At 40.1% G+C, this 20,829-nt stretch overlaps 1 protein-coding gene across 9 annotated transcripts in view; it reads right to left on the reverse strand.

Annotated features, from left to right (window-relative positions):
* TBL1XR1 (TBL1X/Y related 1) overlaps window positions 1–20,829 on the reverse strand; it is a 212,848-nt gene that overhangs the window by 59,842 nt on the left and 132,177 nt on the right. For 4 of the 9 annotated variants that reach the window (XM_075003879.1, XM_075003870.1, XM_075003872.1 and 1 more), the window contains one exon: window positions 18,905–18,972. The exons of 3 other annotated variants lie outside the window; for them this stretch is intronic. The gene's annotated coding sequence lies outside the window, so the exon portion shown is untranslated. Of the gene's footprint in view, window positions 1–11,628; window positions 17,053–18,904; window positions 18,973–20,829 lie in introns of those variants that run through there. 2 more of the 9 variants (XM_075003876.1, XM_075003871.1) reach the window with 2 other exon arrangements.

A 20,829-nucleotide genomic window follows, 5' to 3' on the forward strand; every position in this document is an offset into this window, starting at 1 on the left:
TTTGATACTCCTCAAGTACCATCACTACCTTGACAAGAGATTTCAGACAAAAAGTTAGATGTGCAAACCACCTGAGTTTTGTTAAGAAATTGGATATTCTGTTTTGAAATCACTGAGATAGATCCTGAAACTTACCACCCACTTCTTCCTCTGTCCCACTATCCTGACCATCTATAGTTCCCATTAGCTCTACATAGTCTCATTCTCCACCCCATCCCTGCCCCTCTCCTCCTCCCAACCACATAAATCCAACACACTGCTCTACTATATCCAGTGACATCTGCCCCATACCTGGAGCTCCATCTATTCCCCTATCACCACTTCTGCTCCCCTTGTTCCTCCCTTTCATAATCATCCCTCGTCATCACCTCTTATCATTCCTCGTCCTACTTCCTCTGTAATGCTTGCCCCATCTTTAAAAACATCACACCCATCTATGACCTTTTCACCACCTGCTCTGGACATCTCCACAAATGCAAAATGCCCCATAAGGGATTTTGAACACTTCATACATGAAAATGTCTTTTGGACCAGCATAAATGTTAGTTCCAACCAACTGGTTAAAGATTAAAACTAGCTAGAATTACACTAGAGATATAAATCAGAAGCACACAAGGCAAAAGAAATGTTTCCTGGGTGCTGTGGCAGAGAGGTACAGAGAATGGTTATGGGGTTTGCTATACCCACTGTTGGAATGGAGGAGTCACAGGCAAGTGTGTGCATATCGGTTCCCTAATTTTTAAACTGCTTTAGTAAAGCTAATGGATTGTTAGGCACATCACACAACTTCTGCAAGGTAAATACAAACACGCAAATTAATTTTTGGGGGAGTGGGAGGTGGCAGAGATGAATAACTAGGTGTTCTGCTCATGGAGCAGGTGGAGAAAGTTTGATCTTTTCTAAATGCAAATCAAACTGACTGGCTTCCTCATTTTTAAGACTGTTCCTCTATGCTGTTCCCCAGGAGAAAGATTTTAGAAGCATCAGCTCTGTGAGCATCTAGTTTAGGGATAACAAATACTTTTTTCCGAAATTTTTTTCAGAGTGCATGAAAGCTGCCAGATTTGTCCTGGGGCAGGTATTATGTTGAATACTAATTGCTATGAGTCCACTGTCTCTGAAAAAAATGAAGGGTGAAATGGAAAACCCCTATTTAAAAAAACATCATAATAAAAAACCAGAATGTAATGGAATTAAGCAAAATTTTAACTCCAATTTATTAGGTTTTTACAATTGGAAATATAAATTTTTAACCAAGGAAGAAATATAATCTCATATAATTGTTAATTAGTTGACCCCTACTTCAGAACCTGCCACTTATTTAAGATTAGACCAGATACATTCCCCTGTACCAGGATGAAGAAATAGCAGCATCTCCTTTAGCTAGTGGGAACAAAGTGGATTAAGGGTGTTGTGAAGACACTAAGTCTATCTCTATAACGGCCTACCTTTATTAGCATGAAGGACATTACTACCAATTCATCTTGGATGGATGTCAAATATGCAGATTAGTGCTTATGAATATTAATGAAAGAAATACCCTATAGTTTATACTCACCTCCTTCCCTCCCAGCATTAATCTAGATATTAAATACACTGCGAATGTATACTGTACTTGGATTCTGGGATTTAGTAATGAAAATATGTGCCAGCATCAATCACACCGATTGCTCAAAGGTCTCCAAAGCCATAAAACAGTCTATGAAGCCTTGAGTAAATTAAACTATCTTACAAAGTTTCCTTCAGGTCTAGGTAACACCTTGGGAAGATGTAAGACAAGTAACCCATAATTGACTTATTTGGTAAAACAAAAACAAAAAAAAGGTAACATTAATATCACTGGGGTTTTGCATAACTGAAGCATGAACTTTGTCCTCAACTGAAGGACCCAATTCTCTATTCTTTATGCATCCATCTTCACATCTAGACTCACTTATCTAAGTAGTTCTGAGTGAACAAACAGAAGTGCACAGGTGAGTAAGTGTTTTGGCATAAGGACCTATGGTTGAAAAAAGTAAAAAAGGTATTGAAGGCAACTGCAGGGAATAAATGCAAAGAGACACATTCTTCAGAATCTAGATTAGAAGGGAACTTTTCCCCTCCAATACACATCCTCAATACCATCCTTTCTTTTTGGAGAGTTATATCTGAAAAATAAGACACAACCTCACTATTTCATACCCCACAAAACAACTGGTATATAGGGTCCCTTTTCATTCAAAACTAACAACCACAACAAAAAGCAAGTCTGTTACCAATGCAAACATGACCAAAAGGAATGTGGTTTTCTGGTTTTGTTTTAACAACGCAACGGCCAATCTCATCCAATACATACCTATATATAAGTCAAGGGTAGACTAAGCAGGAAGAAATAGTTAAATCAGCATGATCTCAGAATTTAAAAAAGGGGGTATGAGATACTTCAAACATAATAACTGTTCACACTTTTCAACTGAATTAGAGGGGGAGGGTTACAAAAATTAAAAATAAATATACTTGTCAACTTCAGGATTTAACAACGTCATTTAAATTGATGTCCAAACCCCACATAACTTAGGCTTTCAACTACTCTTAGGCTATGTCTACATGACAGCCTAAGCTTGAAATAAAGAGCTATTTCAAGGTATCCCTGTAAACCTCATTGCAGGAGGGGTACAGAGATGCTGGAATAGTGTGCCTGTTATCTCAAAAACTGTTTCTTAGATGCAGGCTCCAAGGGGGTAGATGTTCAAAGGTATTTAGGTGCCTAAAATATGCAAACAAATACTTTTAGGGATTTTCAAAACTATCTACTTAGCTCCCATTAATCTGAGAGTAAGGCAAATGACCTCCTTTGGTACTTCTGAAATGCCTACTTTACATCTCTAAACATCTTTGAAAATCTTGCCCAAAAGTGCTTCACTCCTTTTGAGAGCAGTACTTAGGCTATGTGCATACTAGACAAAGAAGTCGACTTCCATGTCTGTCCACATAGCAGAACCTTGATGGGAGCATTTCTCCCTTTGGCCTTCCTTACTCTTCGCCTCTCCTGAGAAGTACAGGGTCGACTTCGACCACTGGGAGCTTCATTTCGCACATGCGTGAAATGAAAACCCAGAAGATCAGTCCTCAGCAGGTCAATCTTCTGCTGTAGTGTGGCTCTAGCCTCAGGCTTCTAAATCATTTAGATGCTACTGAAGTCTTTCCCCACCATGTTTTATTCAACCATCTTTTTATTATTTAAAATTAAATTATGACACCTGCGATCAAATATATAAATATAATTTAAAACACTAAAGCCCAATATCCAGGATACAGCAATACTAGAAAACCATAAATTCAGTCAATTCATATTATAACTAGCAGCAGTCAGAATCATTCCAGAATTGCAAATATACCCCATTGCTGCAGAGGTACAAGATGCACCCTTTTCAAACAAACTCTTCTTTATTTAATCACAGATCGCAAAACAAATATGACAGTCTTAAGTTCAAGTTCGAACATCTTTCAAAACTAGTAATGGCTATTTTGAGATATGATCATTAGTACGTTTTTGGCACTGTAAGATTCCATTACTTTTTTCCCTGAATTGAAATTCAGACTGACGATACTAGCAATTTGTCACTGGAGAGCCTAACTCTTCCACGCAGGCCTAGGGAACAGGTAACCATAGGCACAATGGCATCCACAGCTAGTCTGGTTTTACACCTTAGTACAGAAGGAACAAATTTCTTGACTGTCCTATTTCATAATTTACATCTCTTCAAAAAGGGGCTAGAGCTGATAAAGCATTCATATTTCTCTATATTGTACTATCTGCAAGATTCCAGTATAGAATCCTTCCTGTTAGTGCAAACTATTAGGCAATTCTTTCAATAAAAGTAATATATAAAACAAACCAAAAAAAAAATGTATTTCACACACATCATAGCACCTGGGTATGTGGATACCTGAGGCTTGCAACTCTTGAAGCATGGGGAGGTCTTTGCTGCTGTTGGGAATTTTCATGACAAACTCCCAGGGCAAATGCACATGAGGGTACATAGAACATGGATTTGGAGTAATAGGGGGTTGGAAATTTCTAGGTTAGATGGATATAGAGTGACAGATGCTGTGGGTTACCGTTAGTGTTGACAGGTCCAAATGGAGAGGGTTGTTGCCTTTAGTAGCTAGGGCACATGAGGGACACCTAAAGAAGGAGTTTATTTTTCCCTGTGACAAACACTGTCTCCCCATTTTCCTCTCTTTCCCCCAGTTTTCTTCATTGATTTTGGTGCCTTTACGGTATTTTCTCCTGCCTGACAGGAGTCACAGAAAGAACAGGCAACAAAACTACTGGTTCATCTGCCACTGGGTGTTTGGAAGACAAACAACTCAAGAGGTTGTGCTGGATGCATGAGATTTCAGCAAGCAGCTCTGACAGGGCTGCCAAATACATTAGCATCCCAGGAGATGCAGGCCACCTGGCACATTGCAATGAGATAGGTTTAAAAAAAACAAATGTAATTCAGTGCAATTCTACCCATAACTTGTAGCATATGTAGGTTCCTCAGAAACACACTCAAGCATATGTTCAATGTTATGGTAATATGGTTGTTATGCACAAAATACCACATTATTAGGTTTTGCCTCTGTGTTCTTTAGTAGGTAACTATTCTTAATTCATCTGTGGTTGGAACTCAGTTTGATTGGGAGGAACTGTCTCCGTGCACTATGGTTGGTTATATATTGAAATTAATATGGATTTTTTTTGTTGGGCTGAGTAGTCTGTGAACACAACTGGGTACTGGAGTTTGGTTAAGTCAAGTGAAATGAGGTTAATAGGGTGACAGCACAAACTGCTGATTGTGTTGATAAGGAATTACACTTGTAGACCCTTAAGTCTGTTGTGTTTTGGGTTATGAATGTGTACTGATGATCCCTTTCAAAGGAGTCAGTATGTTTTAGACAACAAATATATCTGTGTGTCCAGCAGGTGACTACTCTTTAATCTCCTTAAAGTTAAGCCTATGCTTATGTGATTTGTCATGTATAAACCATCTACACAGGCATTCTCACCCCCATGAGTCAGGGACAGCATGATTTTGGCAGGAAGGGACTGTATGATAAAAATCCCCACAGATACATGAAGCTTTAAATTGTTATTGCTTGCCCATCGGCAACACTGTAGCGGTTCTTTTTGACCAGTAGCTCCCCCGGGAATTTGAATTGTTCCATGCACGCATCCATATTCATGAGTCAGGGGTATTCAGATTTGCATAGGAGCAATCTGATTGGGTGAGCCTGGATGCCATCCAGAACTTTCCATCAGAGTGTGGACCTAGTTGAGGACTTTATCTGCATGGTAATGATCTTGAATTATTCATGAGGCCCTTCTATAAAAGCAGGGCATGCAGCCCATTCCAGGCGGCCCTGGACGGGAAGGCATGGCTCGCAAGAGCATCCGCCAAGTCCCTAGGCCAGCCCTTTGGGGCAAAGACCCAAGAGAAGTGCAAGACTGTCACCATCCTGCGTTCCTGTGGCAGCGGCTTTGGCAGCAGTGCGGTGTCCCTAAGAGCGAGCACGCCAGAGGTCGAACTGGCCTGCGTCCACGCAGGTACTGCGTCTCTGGTGTTGCGAACCCCAGGGCCCGCCACGAGTCCAGCAGCACCCGCCTGCTCAGCCAGCAGCGATCTACTACCGGACGTGACAAACCTTTATCAAACAAGTATCCTAACCTACCGGCAGGCCTGTGCTTTGCGCAGGGCCTGCAGACAAGGCGATACCTTTCCTGCCAGTAGCTTAAGGGACCCCTAGTAGGGGAGCAGGGCTGATCCCCCTGCTGTGTGCCTGTCAGGCAGGGCAGGCACAGTACCCCAAGGACCGACCTTAGGCCGGGCCTTGCTGGCTGCTGGCTGGGTTCCAGTGCAAAAGACACTTAAGACTTCCTTTAGTTCCGAACTGTTACCACTTCAATTAATTTGTTTATCATAGATAGCTCTTTTAAATGTTAGTTTTAATAGATAAGTTGTTTTATTAATAGGAACCTTAGTGATAGATAGGATTGTTAATTAAGTTAGTAATAGATAGGACTGTTAAACCGTTTTAGTAGTAAATTATAGGCAATAATTGTTAGTTTATTAATAACCTAGTTGGGGAAAAAATGTTATTAGCTTATTAAAATATTGGTACCAACAAAGAATACTTACCAGGGTGAAGGCGTGGCCTCCCCTCTCCTTGTCTTATCTATTTGGCTTGATAGAGAGGTAAACAACCTCCATCAGCCTTTCAAAGAATCACTATTATTATTGGGATCGGAGTAGCAACCCAGTCCCCGGTAAGAGTTACTTTCCCTTGAATTGGCCCTGGGCCTAATTTACCTGAGACCACGTCACAGTCTGGTATGAAAAATGGTCATCTTTCTGTTAATCCAAGTAAGTGTTTACTGATATTCGAATAGGACTGGCAATAATACTTCCCGTTCCTTCCTAGTGTATTAATAAACCACTTGTGTTTCACATCTCTGTTGCCTGCCTCATTGCTCTCCTCGACCTCAGTCTTCCCAGGGGGTGCCAGCGTAGGTCTGCATCCCCTAGGGGCACACCCCAACAAAGGCCACGGGGGCGGGTTCCGGGACCTAAAAAGTGGTGAGGGTTTGTTTTGTGGCGTCTCCCACCACCTGTCGGGGGCCCAGCATTGCTGGAGAGTCCCTGGGCATGGTTTACTGAAACAATGCCTATCTGGGCTCCAATGTAATATAGAGCTAATGTTTTATTAATGTAACAAAACAAAAAAGCAGTCCTGTAGCACCTTAAAGACTATTATTTATTAGCTGATGATCTTTTGTGGAACAGACCTGCTTCTTCAAATCTGGAGAAGAACAGATAACTGAGAGCAAAAAGAAAAAAAAAAAACTGAAGAAAAAAGCCGGAAAAAAAAATCAGCTACATGGGGGAAGAAAGGGAAGGGGAAAGAGAAAAAAAAACCCCTACAAGTACACCATTGTGAATTCTATGTATCTTACGTATTTAACAGAAGAGCAAAACCATGTCTAAAATTTATGGTGGTTTTGAATATAGCATATTCAATTCCTTCCAAGTATTTATACCACACCATCATGAAGTCTTTCTTGAATCTCTCATGCGTGCACACAAAAGATCATTTTTACATTTAAGCTCTGTATTAATTTCCCCTTGCAAGAAAACCAGCAGGGTTTGCAAAAGAAGCTATTTATAAAAGCAATCTTGAAAGGCATAAAGAAGCCACACAAGAGAAGTTAAAAAGCAATGCAATGCTTCCTCCCCCTTATTGCTCAGGACAATGTCAGATGTCTGCTTCTTATTCCGAGAAATTTCTCAGTCAATCCCAACTGGAGAAAATCATAAGCATGATAAGGATAGAATGTACTGAGATAGTTTCAGAATCCAGAAATATGTAACACTTTTATTTTATATATATATATATATATATATATATATATATATATATATATATATATATATATATATATATATAAAAACTGAAAGGTACTGTACGTATATAAAGGTACATATTAAGATGGTCTGTGAGCCTTCTAGAAAGAAAATGTTTTGAACTAAACATTTCCCACAGGCTAACTATAAAATAACTAAATCATACATTCATAGAAAAGTATTTATATTGCAAAGATGAAATTAGACATATTAATGTTTTCCTTTTCAAAAATTTATTATGTAAATATTTGCAGTTAGTAAAAGCTACTCAGCACCAATAATGGAAATATGCTGCCTTTTATATCCACGGGCTAGCTATTATACAGGCAGCTGCAGTAAAGATGGCTCCTAAATGCCCCACAAGTGACCTCTAATGTGATGGGGAGAGAGGGAGAAATTAGGTAATTACAGCAACTACCTCTCCTAGTACAGTCTTCCAGCTTTTCTTTAGGGCTAACATATCACATGAGATAGCTTTTCAAATATAGTTAATGCCTGTCAGTAAAATAGTTAACTGAGTTGGGAAAGCCCAATAATACTGCTAACAGCATTTAAAGAATGCTTACTGAACCTTATTCCCCTTTGATCCCAATGCCATTCCAACATCTTAATCTGCAAAACAAAAAAGCAGTTCAGTAGCACTTTAAAGACTAACAAAATAATTTATTAGGTGATGAGCTTTCGTGGGACAGACCCACTTCTTTATCTGCAATTAGTTTACATAGTTACAATATTTGTGCTTTTCAGAATTTCCTTATATACAACTGATTAATCTGAGGGTTATCGAAAGCTATCAAGAACATCTCCCAGGTGGCGAATAGGTAGTGTCAGCATATGGGCACCTCTGAATAATGGGCCATGAACCTTAGCCTGTACATAGGGTTGGTAATTTCACAATGTTGAAACAAATGCACAGACTGAAACTCCCTTGGGAACCGACCAGGGCTCAATGAGGGAATTTGCCAGACTACAGAAGATCAATATTGTCTAGCAGATTACCAACACTACTTCTGCTTATTGGGCTCTCAGAAGACATTTAGGGGCAAATTACAGGTAAACAGCAGCATAGAACATTGAGAGCCAGGACTTGTGGCTGTAAATAAGAACTTTGTGGGACTGTGAGAAACTTGGCCACGGCCATGATAAGCAGTCATCTGTCTAACTAAAATCATGCAAGATTAAGATGTTGCCGGACAAGAGTGTTCTGGATTACAGAGGTTCAGTTTTAACCACAGGAAATTTACTACAGGAACCATATAGGCATGCAGCAGGTTTCAACATGGGATCAACTTCAGCTGAAGAATATGATGGACGTCGGTCAAATGCATACAGAAACCCATGTCCTACAAAGTCCTGTTACTCAAGGCCAAGTCAGTAATAAAAAACAGATTTTGGGATCTGATAATAGAATATGAAACTAATAAAACTGCTCAAGTAATTAAAAGGTATGGATAGATACCTCTTGATACAATTGGAATAAGCATATGTAGATGGACAGGTTCAAAGAAACACAACACTACACAAATGCCATGAACATAGGTAGTATACATGAAGCTGATAGTACTAATGGTGTGTGAAGCAGACAGTCACTGACTAGATAGAAATCAGCTAATGAAAGAATTACAAGTTGTACCTCTCTAACCTAGAACTCTCTTGTCCAGCAGCATCTGTAATCTGGCATGATTTTAGTTTGCTGGATGACCATTTATCATGGTGTGGCTGAGTTTCCCATGGTCCCATAAAGCTAGTTTCCAGCCACCAGTCCTGGTTCTTAGTGTTCTGTGCAGTTATTTAGCTGTAATTTACCACTAATGTCTTCTAAGAGCCCAGCAAGCAGTGAAAGCATGGGTAATGATGTTAGACAATATTGACCTCCCGTAACCCAGCAAATTCTCTTGTCCAGCATTGGTCAGGTCCTGAGGGTGCCAGCTTAGAGAAGTTCAAGCTGTATTAGAGTTCACATTCAGACCATACACATGTAACAAAAAGTCAGATGAGTAATATTCTTTTTAGGATTTGTTATAAAATGTGTTAGCTCAGGTCCCAAAACATGATATCCTAGTGACTATGGGTGATTTTAGTGCAAAACTGGCAGTAATGAGGATGGACTGGATGAAGTTATATGGGCAAGTACAATAGGGATTTGAACATGAACCAAAATTGTGAATGGTTAGTAGAAATTTGCAGTGTAACCTACTTTGAGAGAAGTGGAACAGTATTTCCTCAAACGAAAGCTATAAAACACGATGGAATTCCCCAGACAGTACTACAAAGAACCAGACAGAAAACTTCTGCATTTCAGGATTTTTTCCACAGCCCACTGGCAGACACACATGTTGACAGAGTAGCAGATGTGGGCAGTAACTTTAGTCTTTATATCATTAAACCGAATGTCAAGTTACATAGAATGAAAATGGTTAAATTAAAGAACAGACATCAACAGTACACAATTAAAAGATCCAAACAAAAACATGCTTTCTGGCTTCAACTGAAGAACGGGTTCAGTGCTGTAATAGAGTTAGTTGAAGAAAATGAAGACACTGATACTCGGTAGGAAAACACTGAAGACTACTATCTAAAAAGAGATAAGATGATCCAAACAACAAGAGCTAAGATGATTCAAACAATAATGAAACCTAAAAAACACAAGAATGTATTAGCAATGTTACTTGGGCAGCAGTGAAAAAAGGTAAGTTGAAGCAAAAAAAATCACGCAAGCTAAGAGAGTGCACGTGACGAGACAAGCAAGTGGTAAGAAACAAAGATGTTACAACAGAGAGATAAAAAGGAATGTTAGAACAGCTAAAAGTGCATAGAAAAGTGATAGAAAACATCAAGGGGCTTGAAAATGCTTGATAAAGAGGTGCTCTTACAACCTGGCATAAGATAATTTAACAGCTAATCAGAAACTTTAGCAGTACTGGAGGCTCTATTAAAGATGCAAATGAAAATACTCTTAGGATAGAAGAGCAACACGGGAAAAAAAAAAGTCAGAACTGTTTCAGGCTAATTTAAATAGACCACACCCAAGCAGACTACTAGAAATACATGATGAATATCCAGCACTCTAGTTTGACATTAATTTACGAGCTGTAGTAATAGAAACAGAAAAAACATCAGTAATTCAAAAATGGTAAAGCAGTTGAAAAAAGGGAATATTACTGAACAGATATATTTAATGAAAGAGTCCTCTAGACTTTCCTTGTGTTTCGGAGTAGAATATGTAATGAAGAACCCTACAGAGTTGAACAAGAGGCTTTACAGAAATTGCCGAACAAGGAGATCTTACCAACTTCAATAACTGAAGAGAAATTACACTACTCTCAGTGCCTGGAAAAATCATGGGAATCGTCATCCTGGAATGTATCAAGAAACAAACAGATCTCTATCTTAGAAGGTTTAAAGTTTCAGACTTTGCGATCAGGCTTCAGACTCTGCCATCATGTGCCGACCATACTATTATTCTCAGATGTATTACAGAACTAAGTAGTGCACAACAAGCACTTCCTGAGGTAATTTTTATAAGTTTTCAGAAGGATTTTAATGGAGCAATAGAGACAGTCTTTACAGAATTATCGCACACTATAGCTCGGTCTACATTACAACGTTCTGTCTATAGTGGTCACTGTCAACAGAGTTTTGCCAACAGAACATGTCTACACTTAATAGGGGCTCCCCCTGTTGACACCCTCTGTTGACAGATGGTGGCTACACTGCCCAGCCTTCTGTCAACAGAACAGCCAACTGAAAGCTCTGCAAACAGGGGCGCCCAGAGCATCTACTCTATTTTCTGTTGACAGAACCTGCATACAGAGGTGCTATGCCTCAAACTTTCAAGGTATAACTCTGCTGGAAAAAAAGGTGGTGTTCTGGTGACAGATTCTAGAGAGAACACATTTGTAGTGTGGACGCTCCCTAATTTTGTCAACAGAAGGCCTCTTCTGTAGACAAAACTATAGTGTGGACACAGCTTATTAAAAAAAAAAAAAAGAGCAAAAATAATCAGAATCACCAAAGATCTATATAATTTTGAATGTATTGTTGGAGATAGTTACACCAGACAATGGTTTGAAGCAATAACTGGAGCAAGACAAAGGCATTTTCTATTCTCACTATTGTTTGCACTGGTCATGAAGAAATAACTGCGGAAAGCAACCAAGGACTTTCAGGAAGAAATGACAAAGCATAACTGGATTACCTTGCTTTTGGTGAGGACAGTTTTTTTCCTTAATTCAACATATCACTTGGGGGGGTGCGGGGTGGAAAAGAGCATTTGGCAGAGTCCAGCAAAACAAGCTGACGTGCTCATCAATAAGAGTGAATAAAAAAAGAAAAAAAATATGGTTGTCAGGGTTCCCAAAGTAACTCAGAGTTGAGGAAAAAACAGTAAGTCAGTCATTTTATCTATCTAGGCAGCGAGCTGTGCAATCATAGTGACAACTGTGCTAGATGTCAAACAACAAATATCAGTAAACAGTTTTATAAAACTTCAAAAGATTTGGAAAAATAGCTTGATTATCCTGGACATAAAATATGAATTGTTAACACCAGCATTCTGTCCTTTTTTATGAAGCAGAAGAACTGAAGTATACAACAAAAAAAGTGAGACTACTTCATGCCAAAACAAATGCCTGCTGTAGATCTTCAGAATCCATTTGAAAGTGCTTCCTCAACATCAGAAATTCTAAGTAGACAAGCCTAAGCAAAACATCAAATATGGTAAATACAGCAATTTCAGATATAATTTAAGGATTCTATCAACATGACTTTCACAGTAAGTTATAATGTGCATACCCCCGAGGAGAAAAAGAAGCAAACCTTGAGAAACATGCAGAACAATAAAAAAATTAAATCCATCAACATGACAGAAGCCAGAACAGACCAGCACAAGACCTAAATAACTGGCAGAAGAACCTCAGTTACTGCACAAGGTGAATAATCCTCTTGTTCTTTGAGAAGTGTCTCTGTAGATGCTCCACCTAAGGTGACTTTGGAGCAGTAGGATTTTTCTGAAAGAGGGGCTTTGGTGTCACAGTCTCTGTAATGCCCAAGATGGACTGGCTAAATCTGGCGGCCTATACTGCATGCTGGTCTACAGTGTAGTTTTGTAAACATATTAACAAATGCACAAGTTACATGTCCTCCAGCAGCACATTATTGAGGAAAACATAAGATGTCACTTGCATTCTTGTGGAGAGGTTTGGAAAGATGCTCAGTGTTGGGTGATTGTTGAGTTTGTAGCACAGTCTTGTGCATCACAAGGTCCATTTAGATAGTCTCTGTTTGGATACTGGTTACCCTTTTGATATCTTTGTAGTGGAGAGGAAGAGTTGTGATGAACTATATACAAGCTCTCGCCTTCTGCAGATAGAAGAGGGCTCTGCAGACGTTGAGCGTATGGAATGCTGCCTGTCTGCAGTCTGAGTATGGTTTGAGGTAGAACACAGGTAACTATATTTGCCGACTGAGGCAGAAAGGATTACTTTTGGTAAGAATTTGAATTGTGGCCTGAGGGTCACTTTGTCCTTTTGCAAGGCTGTGAATGAAGGGGCTGACATAAGCACCATTAGTTCTCAAAACCTTTTGTTTGATGTGATTTCTGTGAGGAAGGCTACCTTCATGGAGAGGTGAAATGACAAGCATGTGACCAGCGATTTGAATGGTTTCCTTGTGAGTGTGTACAGTACCCTGTGTAGGTCCCACATCAGCATAGCCTGGTGTATCAGCAGGTGAGTATTATTTAACTCTCTGATAAAATTTTTAATGCTAGGATGTGCAAATAGTGAATTGGGGTCCATCTATTTGGTTGTGTTTGGACCGTTACAGATGCATTAGCAAGTCTCTGATGTTTAAGATGCACTAGGTAATCAAAAAGTACTGGCAATTGTGTCAAGCATGGGGAGAGAGCATGAGCTATGCACCATGTCTGGAATCTATACCGCTTTTTGGCACATGCCTTTCTAGTACTAGATTGCAGCTATTAACGAGAATTATTGCACTTCTGTTGAATACTGCAGTTCCAGAGTCATCAGCCCTGAAGGAGCCATACATAGAGGTGCAGATGCTCGACATGTGGGTGACGCATCACTCCTCTGTCTTGCTTCAACAGGGGAGGAATCTGTGGGTAACGTAAAGATGGACACAATGACATCTGTTTGAGATACGGGTACCAGGCTTCTCTGGGCCAGACAGGAGATGTTAGGATGACTCAAGCTTTGTCCTGTTTTATTCTGCATGCCACCTTCTGGATTATGGGCATCGGAGGGAAGGCATACAGCAGAGGAGCAACCCAGGTGGTTGCAAACACATCCCCCAGTGTGTTCTTGTCTAGTCCTTCTTGGGAGCAATGCTTGGAGCATTTTGCATTGGTATTTGTTGCAAAAAGATCTATAGCCGAGTATCCCAAAGTTTGAAAGATTGTGGTTGTGATGGAAATGCTTGCTGAGGTCACAGGCAATTGCATTCTGCTTGTTTGCAAGGTATGTAGCCAAGATTTGTCTTTTGCTTGCTATGCACCAATTCCAGAGATGGATTGGTATAAACATGGTCCTTCCCCTCTCCCCTTGGCAGTTTGTGTAGTGCATGGTGGTTGTGTTGTCAATGAAAATCTTTACTGATTTGTTGCTGATGAGCAGAAGGAAGCGTTCACACACTTTCCTGACCATTCTCAGTTCCAGGATTCTGATACGCAGCGTTGTTTCCATTAGGAACCACTACCCCTGCACCGTAGATTGACCTGAATGGTCTCCAAAGACTGTAGGGAGGCATCTATTGTAATCCCAATACAGGCATTTAGGCTGGGAATGGAATACCCTGGCAGCCATTGTGAGGGTTCGGCCACCAGTTCAGGGATAGCTTGACCATGCACATTGAGGTTTTTTTTTGTTTTGGTTTGTTTTGTTTTTTTTTAATGGAAAGAGTGTTTGGGAGGTTTGTAAACTTTGTTTAGACATGCTCACATGGAGCCTTTCATAGTTTACCACAAAGTTGGTGGCTGCCATGTGGCCTAGGAGTCATTGGCATTGTTTTGCTGTCACCTGATAGCTCTGCAGGACAACATTTATGAGTACAGTAATGTTTTGGTATCTCTCTGGTGGAAGTATTGCTCTGGCCTTGCTGGTATCCAAAATTTTGAGGAGTAAAGGGACTTCAAAGTAGTGCGGGCATTTCGAAGTACCCACAGCTGACCCGTGGCTACATGCAAGCCAGCACTTTGAAGTTTCACACTTCAAAGTTGCCGTGGGGCAGATTTAGCCTAATGAAGTGCTGCATACGCAGCACAGCACTTCATTAGTAATCTCCCAACATCCTAATTACCATGCCCCCTTCGAAGTTGGGGGCTAGTCTAGTCATGGCCAAAGTTGAACTGAAATCCTAGCAATCTTAATGTAGGTAAGGTATCTCCAACTGCATGCATGGCGTCTTGGTATGAGGATGCTAATATCAGGCAGTCAAGGAGGCAGAGAAAGATTATGTCCCTTTGTCTCAGATAGGTGGCTACTACTGCAAAAACCTTTGTAAAGATCCTTGGGGCTGTAAGTCAGACCAAATGGGAGAACTTGGTACTGAAAATGTCAGTGTTTGATCTCGAACTGTAGTAGCCTCCTGTGTTGTGGATATATGGAGACACAAAAATAGGTGCCTTGTAGATCAAGGGACAACATCCAATCTCCTTTGCTCACTAATGGGATTGTTGTTGACAGTGTGATCATTTTGAAGTGTTCATGGCACAAGTGTTTGTTTCGAATTTGCAGCTCTAGTATGGGTCTCCATCTTCCACTTTTTTGTTTGGTTAAGGAAGTATCTTCAATAAAACCACTTTCCTCTGTGTTATAATGATACTTCTTCTATTGACTCTAAATAGAAAAGGGGCTGCATCTCCTCTTCTCAGAGGCTCTCATGTGAAAGGTCCCTGAATAGGGATGGGGAAGGATGTTTGGCAGGGGGTGTAGTCAGGAAAGGTATGGAATATTCCCTGGTTATTATTTCCAGTATACACTTCCCCAAAAGTAAGCTGCACGGTGCTTGATAGTATGGGAGGGAGCAACGGTTGAACACAGAAGATGCTGGAAGAGATATCAAACCTTCTACCAAGGTTTGAAAAGGATTGCCTTGATGTTGGGGGCTATGATGAAGAGGATATGTCCTGTGGCTGCTGTCTTTTTGGCTGTCTTGGTTTCCTTCACTGGTCATAGGACCTCTGGGCCTGTAGATAAGGAATAGACCTAAATTCCTGACTGTAGAATCTATTTTGCCTCTTAGTTGGTTGTGATATATACATGCCTAGGGGCTTTAGGGTGGCACATAAGTATTTTAATGTGTGTAGACACATAGCAGAAGTTTCTGCAAATAACTTTTTGTCCTCAACTCTATTTTGTACCTCTTTAAGGAACCCCAAGAGATGTAACCAGGAAGCCCTCCTCATCACAACTGGCATGGCAAAAGATGTGGCCACACTGGCCACTGAGTCGAGTGAGGCTTGAAGAGATGTAGAGGAGAAGAGAGAACCCTCTGCAAAAATACCTCTGAACTGGTCTCTTGCTTCCTCAGGCAATTTATCAATAAAAAATGTTAAAGAATGGAAAGTGTTAAAAGTGTATTTGGAGAGGAGAGCTGAACAGTTCTCAATTCTGAACTGTAAGGAGGTGGAGGAGTAAGCATCCCTACCAAATAAATCAAGTTTGTTTCATTCTTTGTCATATAAGGTGGACCTGAATTGGGTCTAATTGCCCCTGTGTTGCACAGCATCCACAACTAATGATTGGATCGGAAAACAGAAAATTCACACCTTTTTCAGAGACATAGTATTTTCTCTCTGCCTTATTTGACATTGGGAGTAGAGTGGCAGGTGTCTCCCAAAATTACTGTGCCAGATCCAAGATACCTATCAAGGACTGTCCTGGTGACTGGTGAGGCCTGAATTATGCTGGCAAACAGATGTCAAGGCTCTGGCATCTCAGCTAATGACATCTCAAACAAGTCTGCCACTCTTCTGAACAGGTCCTGGAAGGACCAGAAGTTGTCAGCTGTAGGGGGGAAGGGAGGGCATTAACGTTTCCTCAGGTGAACAGGAAATTCTACATGGCAGTCCTGCGTCTTCTTCCTGAGGCGCATCTGCATCCCCTTGGTGTTTATAGTGGGAGGAGATCATAGAGGGAGGTTGTGCAGGTTCCAGCCTTGGGGGCTTTTGTGTGGTCTGTGTTTATGCTCATAATTGTCCCCATGGGTCCCAGAAAGGCCATGTTTTCAGTGTGAGAATAGGAGGCATTGGGGGAAAGGCTGCCACTGTAGTGGCAGTTGCTGCAGCAGTTTGGGCAAGGAGTGTCTGGAAGAATGCAGCATGGGTTACATCTCCTCTTCTTCCTCATCAGATGAGAAGCATGGTTCGGAGCTGGTTGGCATGGAGATGAAGATAGGCACCAATCTACTGGGGATGGCACTGGTACTGAAGATTGGCATCCCTGGTACTGAGGCGGAAACCAGGTCTATATGCATTATTAACAGCAGTAGTACTGCAAACACTGGTACAGGAGTGTGTACCACAGATTGCAGGGCCAGTGCTGGTGTGGCGGGTACCACGGACACTGTCAGTACAGAGGTGGTACAGTAGTCTTTGATGCCTTCCATGCCAAATGACTGAATATTTCTTCGGTCATTTGCTGATGGCAGAGGAAGGCTTAGCAGCTGTCTTACTCTTGGAACATCGGTATCTTCAGTGTTCCTGGTGTCCTGCGGTCTGGTGCAGTCAACATCAATGGTACCAGGGCTGATTTCCTGCCAGAAGAAAGCTTCTTTTTGGCCACTCTCTCTGGGATGAAGACTGCAGCTTGTATTTCACTGGCTGCTTGGTTTAAGCATTCCTTGCTTGGATGCTGGTGTTGGGGACAGCTATACTGGGGAAGCACTGGTCTCCAGGTCAGATGCTGGCATCAATGATTTCTCCATGAGAAGGTGCTTCATTCGTAGATCCTTGGCCATGACTGATCTGGCTGAAACATTTTTACAATGTGGGCACTTCTAGGGAACATGTGGCTCACCTAGATACCAGATGCATTGAGCGTGACCAACTGCTACTGGGACTGAGAGTCTGTATGTTGAGTAACTCCTGGTAAACCTGGCATAGTTGTGTTCGAGAAAAAAGTCTTTTTTTTTTTTTTTTAAATGTAATGACAAGTGGCAAAAAGAAGGAAAAACAGCTGTGTGTCCAAGGGCACAAGCCAGAAAGTTAACTTGGAAAAAAATTAAAGCAATTTTTCTTTTTTTTAATACAGAAAATGAAGCAGTATAAACTTAGATGAAATAACCAGGGTTAATAACGAACTTTGGTATAGTAAGTTAGTCTAAGTAAAAATGAAGAGCTTCCAGAGTTCTGACCTCAGCCAACGGGGGTTGAGAAGGAACTGAGGGATGGTTGACAGCATGCAGTAAGTAATGGCTAGCAGATTCATGAGATGTGTACAACATATGTGCACTCCACCGGGGAAATGCTACTAAAGAAACTTCTAAGTATTAGAGCAGAGGCATTGTAAATACCTTAAGTGGAGCACCTCCAGGGACACTCCTCGAAGAAGAACAAGATGCTTCTGGGATCAAGACTCTCTGCTCTGTTCTTCTATGCATTTGAGGTGGCTTGTTGAAACAACCACCCTTTATCTTTTAGTGTCTCTACAGACGTAAGATTCTTCACAGAATCTTCAAATTCTTTATTGTAAATTGTAATGAATCATGAGGAAAAGACACCTGCTACACCGAAAATACATTTGTTAAACTAGTGAGTATATTAAAAATTCCACAGATGCAAGTATAGTATGTTACCTACTGCCTGCAAGAACAGGCACAACTGCGCTCTCACAAACTACATGAACTTTGATATTGGCATACAATTCAGAAAATTATCTCTCTTTTATTAAAAAATGAGGTAATCTCACCTCTGTTGTGGCTCTGGCCATGAAACAGACAACATACCAGAGAAGCAGATTAAAGAAAAATTCAAGAGATCAAGACCATTTATTCATTTATATACATTTAAAAAAAATCAGATTGGGAAAACAGTACAGTCTGTGAGAGTACATATGAGCTCTGATGTGATTGTCTTTTAACCAGCCTAAGTTGTAACACTTGAAATGTACAATTTACAGCCCATGTGCAGCATCTTGTGTACAAAACACTAAAAAAACAAGGTACAAAGTTGATCCATGTTATGACGGCTTCATACTTCAAGGAGACAACATAGCTGCTGCAAGTTGTTATGTCAAAGGTCCATTTAGTAATATTTCCATACTATGAATTGATGTGTTATAACAGCTCTGAAGGAGTCAAATATGGATTATGTTATCTGTATTATATTGTAAAAACTCAGACTACAAAAAATACCTAATCAATAAAATGAATGCATATGTCTGGTACCAGTTTATACCAAAATAATATTTGGTCTCTAGTGAAAAACAAATATATAAATCATTGAGTGTCCTTACCAGAACTACTCTCTGAAACCTCACAAAATTGTGATGTGGCAGCAGTACAGCCCTTGGTATTACACCACCTGTAACACAAACCATATTATGATACCTTCTGTCAATATTTATTTCAAAGAGTGATGGAAAAAAAATATTAACACATTTTTTCTCCTACTTGTTTTATTGAATTTATTAAAGCAACATACATAGCTTCTTATCAATCATCATATACAATTACGGGACAAACCTATGTATTTCATACACAACGGTATATTAATTGCTTTAAGGGCATGTTATCTTTTTAAAATAAAAAAATTCCAACTAAAATTTCAACTTTCTTTTAGCCACCCGCTTTTCTTACAAAAACGCAAACACTAATAAAAATGCAAGCACTGGTCTCAGAGTATAATGTTAGAAGTGCCAAATATTCCATTCAGGCTGACTACTTAGGACAACCGCCTAGAATTTTACAACAATCCCTCTTAATCATTACCAGTATTGAAGCACTGATACAACAGCTTAAAGTTACTGCAGACTATAACGAAAGAATATTTTCCAATATGACAAAACAATTGGCCAACATGGATGTTCACTTTGTTTTTTTGTGTTTTTTTAATGTTGTGTTTCTGATACTTGCGTGTCTCCAACTTCAGCAATAGATTAACAATACCCATTTTTTCCCCCTCAGGAATTTCCAGTGGTGTAGTTGGTGTGGAGTTGAATTATAAAGTTGTCAAGAAAAACAATTGGTTCCTCTGTCATAGAGCTACTTATGTTGCCCCACATACACTGACACTACATCGTAGGTGATGCATGTTGCAAAGTTTTACTTGAATTGTTTTAACATTTTCAATCTGGCCACTTTGGAAATGGAATTAAGGAGCCTCCATGCCTCACAACCAAGCAAAAGTAAAGATGGTGGATTCTTTACATTCCTTTAACCCAGCATATTATACAAAATACCCTAAGGAGTTCACGTGAAGGTTCGAAGCTCCACTAAAGTTTCTGTGGGATTTATAAAACGCCTTAAAAGTAGAAAGTGATACAGATTGTGTTTGTAGCAACGAAGAGTCATGTGGCACCTTATAGACTAACAGAAAAGTTAACACAAAACTTTTCTGTTAGTCTATAAGGTGCCACAGGACCCTTCGTTGCTGTTACAGATCCAGACTAACACGGCTACCCCACCGATAGATTGTGTTTGTGTGTCTGTCTACCCACCTGTACTAGAGTGGTTACACATTTTCATGTGTGTGTGGAACTGTGGGACACATGTTGGAAGCAGCGGTCCCTTCCATAAACACAATCATGAATTCATCAAGAATGTAATAATACAGGTTTGGGAACTTAAGGAAATGAGGGCTGAGGTTGTAGAGATGGTGGTGTGGAGAAGTGAGAATGTGCATAAGTTTGAGAGGACAGGATATCAGAAAACACCTCTCTGTTTCAGAAAAATGCTGTTTTCAGTAAGACTAGGATCAGATTAGGCAGTAAAAGAACAATTTGTAACAGAACTCTCATGGTAATTTTGGCCAAAGTTCAAGACAAAAACCTCAAAATGAGTAGCTAATAGGTAAAAATGCAAATTATTTTCTAGAGACTGAGCTAAGCAGGACTAAAAGTCATGACATAGAAAAAGAAATCATAGATAACTCATACCTCCCAAAGAGACTGTATTTCAAGGGCCGAAAACATGGAAGGAAATACATCAGACAGCATTTAGTATTCAAAAAATCTATTCTAAAACCAATCACTGCTGACTTCTAAAATAACTAATTTCTAACATATCTTATATCAGCAGCTAAATCAGAATTTCATGAGCTATTTTTTTTGGGTTCTGAATGACAAAACTGTGGCTCATGTTTAAGCAGTGGTCAATAATCATTATAGGTGTTTAAATTTCCCCATAGGTCTGGCTAATATATTGTAATCCAAATCAATGA

This window comes from Carettochelys insculpta, chromosome 10 (genome assembly GCF_033958435.1).
Source record: "Carettochelys insculpta isolate YL-2023 chromosome 10, ASM3395843v1, whole genome shotgun sequence".
Classification (NCBI taxonomy): Eukaryota; Metazoa; Chordata; order Testudines; family Carettochelyidae; genus Carettochelys; species Carettochelys insculpta.